This window comes from Eurosta solidaginis, chromosome 2 (genome assembly GCF_040869045.1).
Source record: "Eurosta solidaginis isolate ZX-2024a chromosome 2, ASM4086904v1, whole genome shotgun sequence".
Classification (NCBI taxonomy): Eukaryota; Metazoa; Arthropoda; class Insecta; order Diptera; family Tephritidae; genus Eurosta; species Eurosta solidaginis.
In genome coordinates this window covers 3,077,700-3,090,108 of record NC_090320.1, presented here as the reverse complement: position 1 = coordinate 3,090,108, position 12,409 = coordinate 3,077,700, and the positions used below count along the sequence as shown (strand labels likewise).

At 36.4% G+C, this 12,409-nt stretch overlaps 1 protein-coding gene and 1 pseudogene across 4 annotated transcripts in view; one reads left to right on the top strand and one right to left on the bottom strand.

Moving 5' to 3' along the window:
- Positions 1–12,409, top strand: part of LOC137239114 (centaurin-gamma-1A-like) — a 455,958-nt gene that overhangs the window by 67,069 nt on the left and 376,480 nt on the right. The gene's annotated exons all lie outside the window — the stretch shown is intronic.
- Positions 4,568–11,257, bottom strand: LOC137239043 (facilitated trehalose transporter Tret1-like; annotated as a pseudogene).

Genomic DNA, 12,409 nt, shown 5'->3' with positions numbered 1-12,409 from the left:
ATGCGCTACATTAGTTCATTCAGTGCCCTGCCTTTTTCGTTTAAAAGAAGTTCGACCCGGGAAGTATGGTATCCATACAGGTGCCCTATTTTCGCAAATATTCCTTAGAGTTAACATACCGAAAGTGTGACATCTTGTCCATCCTCCAGATCAAGCTAGTATTTAAATCAAATCTTATCGAAAGTAGTTTAATTGTCCTTCTTTGTAGAAAAAGGTGAATGAAGTGGGCTTTCGAGTATTTTTTGGTCTTCATATCGGCTGCTGAGTGGAATATCACCCTATCTCGACTGCCGTTTCAAAAACGCCATATCTCAGAAAACGTTCCAATAACGCCCTATTTCTGACTTTGTTTCAAAAACGCCCTATCGCAGAATTCGGTTGAAGAAAGCCCTATCTCAGGTTTTGTTTCAAAAATACCCTATCTGAGTTCAAATTCAATACATTTTGGTATTAGCTGGGTTGTTTATGAAAAAAATTCTCAGACAAGGCGTTCTTAAGCCAAATTCTGAAATAGGGCGTTTTTAAAAAAAAAGTCGGAGTAGAGGGTTATTAAAATTTTTCTGAGATAACTATGGCGTTTTCGAAACGGCAGCCGATATAGTGTGATATTGTACAAAACTCCAGCTTGCTATATATCAAAACGATTACGCTGCCTTGTCATTGCTTTTTTTTAGCACCAAGCTGTACTTTTGCAAAATTAACGTCTATAACCGTTAAACAACCATCAAACAAATTCAAAGTTCAACAAAAAAAAAATAAACTGAAAGACGATACACAACATTTTCAATACCGCATATCCAGAGTTCAGGTACATCAATTGCAAAAATGTATTCTTTATTGGTCATCGATTACTTGAGGTTTTGCTCTTTTCTATTGCCATATTAAACGAAAATTTGCATATCACATAATACCTTTGGTACCTGATTGACCATGCCGATCAAAGAAATACAAAATTATATATTCTTCACGCGTTCATTTGCCATACGAAGGGGTCTTTGAGAGCGCTTCACACATGGCTGACTGAAAAAGATATTACACGCTCAAGTCGTAAATGTACATGACTCACGTAGTGGATATCACATAATTATGTATTAGCATTTAGTATGAGTGCTTTTTTTTTGTTTTAGTGCGGCGTCGAGTTCTTTGCAGCGGCATGTTGCATGCCACAAGGGTGACCATTTTTGCGTTTCTAAGGCAAGGTGCACATGAGGCTGCGCGTCATAGACGCGTATCAAAAACTTTCGTAGATATAGATGTTGCATGCGCGAACTTCAGTGGAAAGCAGCGGAGCGTAACAAAATTCTAGTAGGTCCCTTCCACCACACCACAAATTTTAACACGATTTTTAACATAATTTAAGCACACAAAATACACCGATTGTAGTTTTGGAGTTTAAAAATGTGAATTCTGAACACATTAGCTGAATAAAAAGTGTACAAATAATTGTTAAATAATAAATACATACAGTGGTAGTTTAACAAATTCTGCTGTGGTAAGTGAATGTGACCTACTAGAGGTTTTGTGAAGCTTGCTTCACACTATTTTTCATCCCTGCAATGTCTCTATGTTAATATTGTCTCTGCGCGTATTAGACGCTGCAGGCGAAATCTGTACGCTTTGATGTCGAACACATGCACTTGAATGGAGAGCTGCGTACGAGGCATCAGCTGCATGGAAGCGACAAAGCATGTAGCTAGCTAGGCGTACAGCAATGTTGGTCGCTAGACGTAAATACGCCTAGAAAAAAGCAAGAAGATGTTTGTTTACAATTTTTGGTTTGCAAACTTGTGAAATTTCTTTTTTTCACTTATGCGCGGTGGTGAAAACTTTCCTTTTTAATTTTATACACAATCAACTTTTGTAAAATGGCAATTATATGACAATTATATGGCATAAATTAATTTGTATAATTTTTTTAGAAATATTTTTCTTATCGCAGCGACATTTGGAAGTAGCTACGTATGCAGATCTTGAAGCGTAGACGAATTGTAGTTACATGAAATATCTTGTACGCGTCTATGACGCGTAGCCTCGTCTGCACCTTGCCTAAGGCTTTGTTTTTGTGTGGGTATTTCGTATGCCTTTTTCATTACTTATACTTATTATTTATACTTTGTCTAAAATTTGATTGTTGGCAAGTTTGAAATTTTACAGCCGTGAATCTAAAAAGTTTGAACTGTGCTAAAAGAATTCGAGATTTTAGTAACCGTGAGTACTTTTCTTTTGAATTGGAGTTATTTTAAGCTTTAAGAAGTTCGAAATGCATTCTTTTATCGACCTTTTAGCTCTTATGTTGTCACACGAGAGCCTGAATGAGTCCTGCGTTTTCCAGAAATAAATTGGTTTCATTCACTCCTCTACATCAAGATGGGAAGCAATGTGATTATATCCCGTTCTGAAATATTTTTTATGCACTCCACTCCTACTCGTAGCACATATATAATACAATGAAACTGGGTGACCCATCTGAAATAGGAGTGACGTATATTTGCCTCAGAAATTCAACAGCTTTACGATAAATAATAAAAGAAATCTATAATTAACGTTAGGCGGCAACCCTATTAAAAAATACATCACTTGCACTGATACAAGAAGTGAAACGGAAAATACTTTACAGTTTTGATATCCAAACATGCGTACTCATTTCTTTTATATTTCAAATATGTGGCAACCTTGTAAAGTGGCAAGACCCAAACAAAGAGTCCTAGAATGTAATAAACCATATATATATGTATCCAATTTAATCTAAATCGGTAAGAGTTGTTCCAGAGGTAGGAGCGGATATTTAAAGTTTGATTATATTAGGGCCAAGGTGGCAACCCCACTTCGAAACATTTTTCTTAAAATACAACGTAAAATACTTCTCGTTTGGTACCTATATTGGGCAAAATTTGGTTTTACTTGTAAATTCTGTTAACGCTGTGCATCACTGTTGTATACGTACTTTGTTGCCACTTCTGGAAAATGTACATATGGCACAATTCTACCAACAACAATGATCACTTTAACATCAAGTTCATAGTTAAACGAGTGAAAGACTGTGAACGTAACGTGTGTAGGTACTTCACACGTTCCCCTTAAGCCAAACCCTTCAAACAAAAATTCATTTAACCTTTACCTACCTACCTACCTTTTCAATTCAAGCACTGAAACCCTTTTTCAAATGTAGTAACTCAAATAAGCTATTTCGTATAACCTCATTCGTTTAGTTTTAGCTTTTAACAATAACAGTAGGGGCAACAACAATAGACAATTGAAAAACTTTCCACTTTTAGCAAACACAATACCTACAGCAATGCTCGTGCTTGTACCATAAATGCTGACTTCAAGTTGTTGGAATTGTCCTACAGTAACAACAACAACAACAATTAAACAAATACACGAAATTTAGTAAAAGTTCCTTTTGTTTACATTTCCACTTAAAATCATTCAAGTACACTTCCGCGCGTTGATTTTATTTTTGTTAGTTTGTTTTGTTTGGAAAGTCTGACGACGGACTAAGTGTGGGTCGTCTTTCATTTTCATTTAGCCATTGTAGTGGGTATGTGACACGCGCGATGTTATTCAATGGTCTGAAGTTAATATACAAAAATATGACGAAGTTGTAGTCTGCGGACGAATAGGAATTGCAGAAATTTTTTGGCGTAAATCTAAGGGCAAGAAGAGGCTGTAGTATAGTTAATTCATAAAGTTTGAACAGCAGTAACAAGTGAGTTACCTTATGCAATTCACATAGTTTTGTATTTAAACAAGTCAATCGGTCTTCTGAAGTGAGTGTTTACACATATTGCAGCTGGCCAAAAACAAAGATGAAAATTATCTTTTTCCATATTTGGTAATCCGAATACTGAACAGCTTCCATAATGACTAATATCTCAGCCTGGAACACGGCTCACGATCGCAAAATTCGATCGTTTAGTAAGCAAGAGTATTTCAGAAATAATAAGTTTAAGGACAAACGATCTAGAACATCCTGGCCTTCATGAGAGCTTTTGAAACTCATATCTTACTCTAGATCTCTGTACATTAGGAAAAATATTATTGTAAGGCTACTTATTTCAAAGCACTATGGACTCATTCAGTTTGTGTGGTCCTCACGCACCAGCTAGTTTAACTTACTTATTTCTACGAGTAATCTGAGAAATCGCAAAATTGTGTACACCTGGCCACGAAGCAGCTTGGACAAGACAAGACGCCCGCTAAATAACGTCTTGTGAATGCAGGGACATGGAAACTATTGTTTCTACTATTCCCTTAGTACATTTCCATCCCCTAAAATAAATAAAAGGTATAAGCAACGGCTAAATTGGAATCGTGACATATTATCAAAAATGCGATGGAAAAATTTCAATTTACGCACTTACCTATTTAAATCTTGGTAAATATGCTACTTGATAAGATGATACAGTTTTTTATAATTTTATTATATAGTACTATATTTATGTAGGAACATACAGACAAATGTATAGCGTTGGTGCTGATGCGCCGTTTATTGTATTAAACGACGTATTAAATTTGTACAATAAACGTTAAGAAAATACCACATGCGTAGTGTTTATCTACTAACTTAATTGTCTACGTCGTCATGCATTGATCTACCTCTAGTCTCCGGTACAAATACTATTATATAGAGCAATCCTACAGCAGCAAATGACGTATAGACCCACATGCACGCCGCCAAACCGAAAGATTCCATGAATGGTGGGAAAACTTTTAAAGAAAAGAAACCGAGAAAGCTCAACATTGTAACACAAAAGGATACAGATGATGTATATTGGAACGATTTTCCGTCATCCCTTGTCAAATTTGGATGACGGAAAATCGTTCCAATATACATCATTTATCCACCCTGTCGGAAAATCAACAAAACAAAATAAGTAAAAAGGATGCAGCTTTGCCGCGAATCTGCAATAGTTGAAAAACTGATGATTTGTTGTTCATAAGTGAGAACAACCGAAATTTCGATTGAGTATCAAGATAAGATATTCCGGCGTTCCTATTGAAAAAATATGTTCTTATTACCTTGGATGGCAAAAACTCTACCATTAAAATAGCTGGCATTGGTATAAGTCCCACATTCGCAGTGAGTATAATGCAGGTCATAATTAAAAGTGGCAGCCACGAATGATAAGGTGATAGATCCACATTGGTCTCTTGTGCCACGAATGCATACAAACCGAACGCAGCTAAACAAACGCCCGTCGTTGCTGGCGAGACTATGAGCAGATATTTACGTCCAAAATGATATAAGAAGAACCACCAATCTGAACAACACCAATGAGAATGGTATTTGTATCCGGGTTTATATCGGTTTTGAGGGAGGCAAAAACCGTCGACATATAACTAAGCAATGTATAGCTGCCAGTGAGTAGATTGATGCATATGACCATCAAAGCTATACTTATGGTTTTGATAACACTTTTTGTGACTGAAAATTCATAATAATTTAATTTCGTACTGAATTAGTTTTAAATTTCTTCTCAACTCACAAAAGCCACACCACGTTATCGCATCCTTTAATGCCTTTTGCTCTTTAATCGCACATTTCAATTCCACAAATATCAAGTTGAACCTCTCAATCTCCCATTTACTTGAACCTATATAATTCATATAAAATTTGAGTGACCCCTGCACTTCCTCGTCACGCCCGCAGTGCAAAAGATATGGTGGTGTTTCAGGAAAATGTGTTCCAGTCAACATAAAGATCATAGGCAACAATATCACTCTCAAAGGTATAATGTGATATGGCATATGCGCAGACATTATATAACCAGTGATTACCAACATTAATTGTGAGCGTAAAAAGGGATGCTAGACGACCGCGTATACAATAATACATGCGAAATTAATAATAATAACACAAGTATTTAAAAAAAAATAAATAAAATGATTGTGAAACTAACTTTGGATCAGCGATTTCACCAATGAAAATGGGTATAACCACCCAAGTGCCGCCACTAGTGATACCAGCAGCAAAACCTCCGGCATAAAGATATTCAACAGATGAAGCAAAGTATATGAGCACCCAAAAGTACTGTATTTGGTATTAAATTTAAATTGTATTTTTTTCAAGTTGTGAGTATCTAAGGATTGCCTATTAGATTAACTTATTATATGAGGTATGGCAAGCATGTACATTAGACTGGCCGTAAATTTTTTTTTGGAAAACCTTTAATTTTTTCATCTTAAAATATGAGGTTATGTGTAAAAAGAAACAGTATAATTTTTCAGCTCGATCCGATCATCCCTTAACGTGCCTTGTGAAGGCCAAATTACGTAGAACTTCAAGAAAATTACCATTTTTACGATTTTTAGTGTCATTTTTCACTTTTTTGAAGTTTGTTCAAATGACAAAAGAACAAGTTAAAGAAGTGTAACAAAACATTTGTTTTAATTCACTGTTTTTTTTTATTATTATAGAGTACAAAAAGAAATAAAAGTTGATTACTTATTTAATGAGAGACGATTTGGTGCAAGATGGATAACTTTGCCTATAGTGCTCAACAACTTGCAATAAGTACTGTTTATCTTCTTCATTATAAGTCAGTGATCGATTGAAGTCGGTGATCAATTTCAATGCTCTCTCAGCAGCGTCATTGACTACAGTTAAATGTTGAAAAATTCCTTTTCCTGCCTTATAATTTTCTCTCTCTTGCCATGTGGAAGGATCTGATTGCAAAAAGCTTGTTTCTATTCCTAAACGTGTGAAGAATGCTTTAGTTCTTGGTGAAACAAAACTACTTATATCCTTGCTGTCATAGAGAAGTATATCGGGCATTGTTGCGGTAATTCGTTTTGGAACAGCATTGTCATCTTGGTTTTCTTTATTAATTGCTTTTACCATTTTTTGCTGAATATGCAAGGGAATTTTTTCATCAAAAAATGAAAGGCCAACAGCTTCTTCCGGCAAGTACCATAAATGATTTTTTATTTTTTGTAATAGAGCATTGGAAACTTTTTTATCAAAATAGGCAATCGAATCTTGAATCAGCCTTAGGTCATTATGTGGAGCAGCTATTGGATATACACAACGAAACCAATACGGAAGGTAGGTGCAGACCAGAAAAATACAAATGCTTCGTAGACTCATTTTCTCTGAAGTTGTTAATTTGAATTGGTTGCTAAACAGAAAAATTTTGTAACAATACAGGCACTTCGACATAAACCTTTCGTGCGATGTTGCGCCAGGTGACCGAACTTGTGAAAAACTTGGTACGTCTTCTCCAAGAAAGAGTAGAGATAGTTGTAACAGCTCCTTATAATCAGCACGAATGTGGTGTTGTATTTAACGTAGTTAAGCAGAAATTCTTAAAAGTATCTATTTCTGCTATTGTTAAGACTCGCCGAACTTCTACGTCCGATATTCCACTTTTGAAGGATTTAGGGTTAATATTTTTCCAGTAGCTAGAAAAACGATTGAAAAGTGGAACATCCGGAGCTGATGATTTACCAAAATTCAATTGAAACACTGCTTTTACTAACAGCTCGGTAATATGATGACGACATGGGAAGAAAAGTAGAGTGGGGCCTATTCTTTTTTCAAGCAGGAAAGCAGCTCCATTATTAAGTCCAGTATTAGCAGCCGTTGTATCAAATGATAAAATTTCCACTAATTCTTCGAGTTTCCATGCGCACAAAAAATTATAAATTTCTGCAGATATAGTATCTCCCTTTGAATTTTCCATTTTAGGTATACCTAGCAGTTTCTCCATGTTTTGCCCCGTTACAACGAGAGACAATCGATCCTTTTTTTTCGGTGCCACTGATTTCTAGAAGAAGCTTACCATCCCAGTGAAGGACACACATTTCAGGAATCTAAAGCAGGATAAAAAATCAAACATACTTATAAACGTATTCAGAAATACAAATTTATTACATTTAATCCATCAATAATCTCTTCTGCTTGCTGCGATGAAAATTCTTTCTTATCGAATGTACTGTGGTTCGATTGAGGACTAAATCTTCCATTTTTATCGGCAATTTTCCACCATTAACTTCTTGCAGTTTGTTTACGAAGGTGGAAACCGTTGCACTGACCAAATGCATGGCATCTCTTGTAGAGAGCCTACATTTGTCCATACTCGCAAGCATTCTATCATTAATGAAATTAATTTTTGCGCGATTTGGTTTTGTTAGTTCTAACCTAATGTCAGTATTTTCACTATCAATTATATCAGTAGGCACGTTTTCTTCACCAGGTACACAGTTCATATCACTGTCCTCGGGGAAAGTGCTTCCAAAAGCGTTAGTATTTTCAGCAGCTAGATATATGAAAGTGACTTAAAATTAAAAAAAAAACTGCAAACTTAAACTAAAATGTACTTTCCTTGGATTTGATGCTTTTCAACACGCTTTCTTTCTTCTTCCATTCGTTGTTCCTTGCGTTTTTGTTTTGTAGCCAATACAGTATCAGCACCACACATACTACCTGGACGACCTTTATTCCTTTGAAGCAAAAGAAAATCTTTATCTTCCTACATTTTTATTATATCCAGGGCATTCGGGGCTGCTAAGTCGAATATGTAGTTCTCAATTTTATCTAAAAAGTCTGCTTCATTTTTGCGATACTTTGCATATGGAAATTTGCAATTTTTTTGTAAATTTCTCCATTTCTGGTAAAGTATTTTTAATTTTTTAATACAATTGCCTTCTTTCATTGTAGTATGTTTGCTTTTTTTCCAAAATTCAATCGTGGCACCAATCGTGAATTTCATACTGAATTGCAAACTCATATTTTCCTTGCGCATTTTGTAAAATAATAATTGGAGCACCTGTTTCCCTGATGGCAACTTGGCCCCAGAAATAACACTCACATTTCCCCACTAAAAATATATCTTGCTCAGACCGTAGTCTTTTCTTTGAAATGCCCGCTGACGATTTATAACTCATTTTTTTACCGATTAGTTAATTTTTAGCTTCAAAACAATGCAATGCCACCGACTATATTGCAAATATGGACAAGAAGAACAAGACTTTGTCAGCTGTTTTCCTAATTGCGATGTGTAGTTGGCTTAAAGCGCAATAAAGTAAACACGATTATCTATATATATTATACCTACTTTGAGCTCCACAAGGCACGTTTTAGCATCATCGCATCGGGCTGAAAAATTACACCATTTCTTTTTACTTCTAACCTCATGTTTTAAGAGGAAAAAATTTCATGATTTTCAATATTTATTTTTCTCCATACGAGTTGCGGCCAGGTTTTACGTCCAAAGATGTCCAAAACTGCGCCAAAGCTAAGATTACCCACAACAGTTACCATATAAACAAGTGCGCCTATCCAAGAAGCCTCCACCATAGAGGTGACAAACGGAAGCGGAGTCTTTTCGGGCAATAGGAGTTCTGCCACCATTGGAGCAAACCAACCAAGACCAATGCCATTGCAATATGTGATGATGATGACTAGATAAAAGTAATATTAAGGGTTTTTTTACTACGCGAGCTCGAAAAAAACGCTCCAACTAGCTCAACAATTTCATTATGGCAAAACCATACAGATGGTTACTTTTTTTAGCTGCTTTGACATTTCTACTTCTAGCGCAGTATGTTTTTGACACTCAACCAGAGAATTACAAAAACAAAATACATGAAATGCGTGTGTTTGTTTGTATGTATGTCACCCTGCCGCCACGCTGTTCTTTTGTTATTTTTGTTTATCTGACATTCGTGTGTTCATTTCATTCGCTCGTTCACAATAGTGCCCTATTTTTGAATATGTAACACTATACAACACTATCAATCAGGTCGATAATTACCTAAGTGATTTCAGTTGAAACCGCTTAGCCAACTCAACTCGATTACTTTTTATTGTTGCTTTCCATGCAATTCGGTAAGCTAGCTAGTGTTTTAATTGTAATAGTTTGCAACGAAATACAGCTATTATAAGTTGAAGAAATGTAACTTAATCGGAAACGTACGTCTTCAGTGTACTTTTTCGTTCTGTCGCGTTCGCACATATTCACTGTTTTTTATTATATTTAAATGCTCCCCATTTGCCTAAAACTCACTTAGGGTTGTTTAAAGGTTGCATTTTTGTTCTGATGTTGTTGTTCTTAGGTGTTTTGTATCGTGTAGTTTGCCGTGGGCATTCTATATTATTCATACACCGTTTTATTAATTATTTTATTTACTATCATGTTAAATAAGTATATTCGATTTTGTTCTGTTTCCATTCTGTCTATTAAGAAAGTCCATTGTTTTCATTATCTTACATATACGCAGAACATCTGAAAAAGCTCTGGTACTACCACCAGCTTTTCGTTTATATTTATCACTGTTTTTATTTTTTTTAACTATATGCCAATATAATGTTTTTGCGACTGTTAGTCACGATTATTTCCTTGATTTAGCAGCTAGTAATGTCGGAAATGGCAACCACCGTGGCGTGGTGGTAGCGTGCTCCGCCTATCATACCGAAGATCCTGGATTCACGCCCCGGGCAAAACAACATCGAAAATTTAGAAAAAATGTTTTGTCAGCGGGGTCGCCCCTCGGCAGTGATTTGGCAAATACTCCGAGTGTATTTCTGCCATGAAAAGCTTATCAGAGAAAATTAATCTGCCTTGCAGCTGTCGTTCGGAGTTGGTATATACATGACTTATGTCCGTTCCGTCAATTTGTAGGAAAATTAACAAGAGTTGCATCGTGCTCTGGTAAGAGAGGCTCGGCCTAAATTCTCTTCGGAAGTTATCGCGCCTTGCATTTATTTATTTAATTTCGAAAATCCATGTAGTTCTGAATATTGCCACGTTGTTTGGAAGGTTTTATACAACGTTTTCTAAAAAACTTTACTCACCACTTAATGCCGCGTAAAATTGCCTGCGATATTCACTGCACCCTCCGAGAGAAAATTTAACAGCATGTTTTGTTTTTGTTTACAATTAGGTCACACTTCCCGAAACTATTTTTAAAAGCAGTGTAAGCATTTGTAATCGTTGCATTTATTTAAAAATAATTATTTTCTATATTTTGGTTATTTATTTCAACACAATTTTGGCTTGTAAACTCCATCACAAACGGCGACCCTGGACGACTATAACTAAATTGCCAAATATTCTTACATTTAAAATTTTTTATCTTGTGTAAATACACACCATATGTTATCACAAGGTTCGTGCAAAGATAAATAAACAGAGAAGGTTAATGTCAATGTACACTGCGGGCAATCTTTTACTGAAACATCCACAACTATGGATGCTGCATCAAGTATGAAATAATAAACCTGTTCCATCAATAGATTTTCTGTGGATATCATTTTTGCTGATCGATTACAAAATTATGCTTACCACAAAACTACCAAAAATGCTTATTTCAACTGAGATTGGCATTGTTCCATGCAGAATTCCAAGTAAGTTATCTACGATGGAGCTTGGGAGTTTATAACAGAAGCTGCATTTTTAATAGAACCTTTATTATATGCGTGGATATGGAAGCTATTAGAATTTTGCCCTCTTTATATACCACAAGGTTAGGTTAGGTTGAACTGGCCGGTCCATGAGGACCTCAAATAGACTGATTGAGTACGTACTGTTACCAGAAGTTTGTATTAACGACCAAACTGAAAAACCCTATCAAAAACCAGAACCTATGTTATAAAATAACTCCGTCCTCTTGGCAAATACTAGAAGCTTCCTAGGAATTAAACCAGATCTGACAGCTGTATCACTCCTAGCTGGAGTCTTAGCCTAGGAAGTGCAGGGCACGAGCACAGAACGTACTCGATCGTTTCCTCCTCCAACCCGCACGTCCTACATCTCCTATCACTGACCACTCCTAATTTAAAGGCATGTGACGCCAGAAGGCGGTGTCCAGTCAGAATACCCGTCATGAGTCTAAAGTCCTCTCTTTTTAATGATAGAAGCAACTTTGTTAGTCTAAGGTTGTAAGACCTACACATAATCTTCGACACTTTACAGTCCCGCGCTTGAACCCACGCCTTTCCCGCTTGGTCGATCATGTGCACCTCTCGCTTTCGTGTAATCTCGCCCAGTCTAATTGGGATGTCTACGGAGCAAGCTTCAAGGGATGCGCCCTTATTAGGTAGTTCGTCCGCTTTTCATTCCCATCTATTCCCATATGCCCTGGGACCTAATATAGATGTATGCTTCTCCCTGTCCCGATTCTCTCCAGAGACTGATTACACTCTAACGCGCATTTAGATGCTGCCGAGATTATTGCCTTAATTTCTGCTTGACTGTCAATATAAAAGTTAACACGGTTGCAGCTTAAGATATTCTCTTCCAGGGTTTCTACTGCTTTGGTTACGGCTAATATTTCAGCTTGGAAAACGCTACAGTAATGCGGCAGCCTGTAGGATCTGCATATTTCCGGATCAGCACAGTATACCGCAGGCCCTACTCCTTCCATTACATTGGAACCATCTGTGAACACATGTATCGCCTCGTTC